Below are 2727 nucleotides of genomic sequence, written 5' to 3'. Positions count from 1 at the left end.
AGTGCAGCAGTGGCTTGTGGACCTTTAACTGTGGGATGTTTGGTTTGTCAAACAAAAGGAATTGCCACTACAAAAAGTAAAAAACCTGCCCGTGGACAAAGGAATAATCCTTCATTAATGGATATGTTGGATATATGGATTTCAAGGATCACCGTCGAACTCGAATAAAAGTTACTGGATCGTCTGTAAGTACTCCAGACGGATTTGATGCTGAAGCCTGGATCAACATGTCACTCGTTCATCAAAGCTGGTGAGTGATAATATTGTTTAAGCCGTAAAGGAAAACGGTGAAGCTATTGGAGTTTAAAGACATTATTTCACTACAAAGACTGATGAACTGAGTTTTGATGTACTAAATTTGTGCATAATAGGATCACTAATTGAAACATGCCAACGCCCTCTGTGGAAATGTTTGTTCACTGCAATCATGTTTGCGCTTTATGCTATGGATTCTCAGTGTGCTGTGCATCTTTATAATGTTTGAAATAATCCAAGAGGACAATAAAAATGTCGGATATTAAGAGTAAACAAGAGAGTAAACAAGAGGATGACACTCAGATGCAAGCAGAGAAAAGAAGCATCAAATTTACGCCAAAAGGTTTGGATTTGTATATAAAGACATGCCAAGAAAAGCGGAGTTCAATGTGTAAGCAAGCATCTAAGTACATGGGGAAAATTTCTGCTTTAATGACCTCACATGAGAAGGTTAAGGAAGTGTCTTCTGAATTTGGGAAGTTTATTAAATGCTATCAAGATGCAAACGCTTTGCAAGAATCCTTTTTAAGTTTGCCACTGCCAGAAGATGAAGTGAAAAGGCAAAGCGCACATTTTCAGTCTAAGGTGACAGCATTCTCTGTTTTTATGGACAAAGTAAAGGTTTGGTTGCAGCAAGCAGGCGAGCCGTATACTGAACAAAGCAATACTGCTCTTAATGATCAAGCTGTTGAAATTTTGGATGAAATAAATCCTGAAGACAGTGTCTCTAATATCTCAAGTGTAAAGCCACCTTCGAAAACATTGTCACAGCAAAGTCGAATTTCATCAACATCTTCCGCACGCATTAAAGCTGCGGCTGACAAGGCAGCGCTCATGGAGCGACTCGCTGCATTAAAGAAAAACATTCTATTGAAGCGCAAGAGGAAAAACTGAGAAAAGAAAAGGAGAAATTATCCTTGGAAACAGAGTTGGCAGCAACTAAGGCAAAGCTTCGTGTCTTGAAAATAAACTCAGTTTGTAGCTCTGAGCGTTCTGATGGAATGAACTCTTATTTTGAAAGAGGGCACGTACAAGAAGCGCCTAATTTAAATCCTTGTGCTGATACATTTGTTCCGGCAGAAAGAGATTACTCTGGTACAAATTCTGCATCTGAATCACAAGTAATCATACCTAGACAAAGTCAAAACCAACATCAGGTGGATGAGGTGATGGTAAAAGTTGATGATTCAGCTCAAGTGACGCAGCAAACACAGCCTCAGTCTCCTACTTTGACTGAGAATTGCACGAAGGAGATTGTCAATATTATGCAAAAACAAAATGACATCACTACTTTGCTTGTAAAACAAAACTTATCTTCTGTCCTTCCAGCTAGAAACATCCCTATGTTTGATGGAGACCCTTTACAGTACAGATCATTTATGAATGCCTTTGAAAATGGAGTGGAAGCTAAAACTGATAACTGGAGCGACTGTTTGCATTTTTTAGAGCAGTTCACTAGGGGGCAGCCTAAAGACTTGGTGCATAGTTGTCAGCATTTACCTCCTGAGCAGGGCTATTCCACAGACAAATATCTTCTTGAAGAACATTTTGGGAACGGAAATAAAATTGCCTCTGCATAGATGGAGAGGATTGTGAGTTGGGCACCTATTAAAAGTGAGGATGTGAAAGGTCTACAGTCATTCTCTCTTTTTCTTCAAGGATGTTCGAATCTAACACAGCAAGTTGTTTATATGAAGGAGTTGGATTTGCCCTCAAATATGAGAATGATTGTTATGAAACTTCCATACAAATTGAGGGAAAAATGGAGAGTTGTTGCCTATGAACTGCAGGAACAAAATGGTCACAGAGCAGTGTTCACTGATCTGGTTGCCTTCATAATAAAACAGGTGAAAGTAGCATAAGATCCAGTGTTTGGCAACATCCAAGACTCACAATCTGGAAGCAGCTTTAAAGTTTCAAGTTCCACCAAGCAAAGAAAAAAGGGAAGTAGTTTTGCCACTAATGTCAGTACGGTTCCAGGAGTCGAAACTCAATCAACTGGAAGCAGAACAAATTCCATTGTTCTGCATAGTTGTTTGTTTTGTTCACACAGCAATCATTTACTAGAGAATTGTAAGCAGTTTAAAGCTAAAATGCATCGAGATAAGCTGACTTTTATCAAGGAAAGGGGAATTTGTTTTGGTTGTTTAAAAGTTGGTCACATAAGCAAAGACTGTAGGAGTCGTTTGAGACACAGCAGCTGAGCAAATGATCATTTCATGCTGAAGACATCCTCAGACAGAATTAAATACATACATAAACACAGCCTGGTGCCAATAACACAGCTAATGACACTGCTGTATCACTGGCTTTACTGATTAAAGACCATATCTGAAGGAAATCTTTGAACACAACAGAAAGTGACCTTTTAAACCTGCGACACTGATGCTGCATTCAAGGACCATTAAAAACATCTGAAAGGACTTAAGAACATCAAGAAAATGTGACTTGTTTCTCTGTAATGAAGCTGTT

At 38.9% G+C, this 2727-nt stretch overlaps 1 pseudogene; it reads left to right on the top strand.

Moving 5' to 3' along the window:
* The first annotated feature begins 228 nt into the window (after window positions 1-228).
* LOC146368885 (uncharacterized) lies at window positions 229-1835 on the top strand (annotated as a pseudogene).
* The last annotated feature ends 892 nt before the right edge of the window (window positions 1836-2727 follow it).

The sequence above is a fragment of the Perissodus microlepis genome, chromosome 18 (assembly GCF_051167445.1).
Source record: "Perissodus microlepis isolate ML-2025 ecotype Zambia chromosome 18, ASM5116744v1, whole genome shotgun sequence".
Classification (NCBI taxonomy): Eukaryota; Metazoa; Chordata; class Actinopteri; order Cichliformes; family Cichlidae; genus Perissodus; species Perissodus microlepis.
The sequence above is the reverse complement of the archived record's forward strand: the minus strand, read 5'-3'. Positions and strand labels throughout refer to the sequence as shown.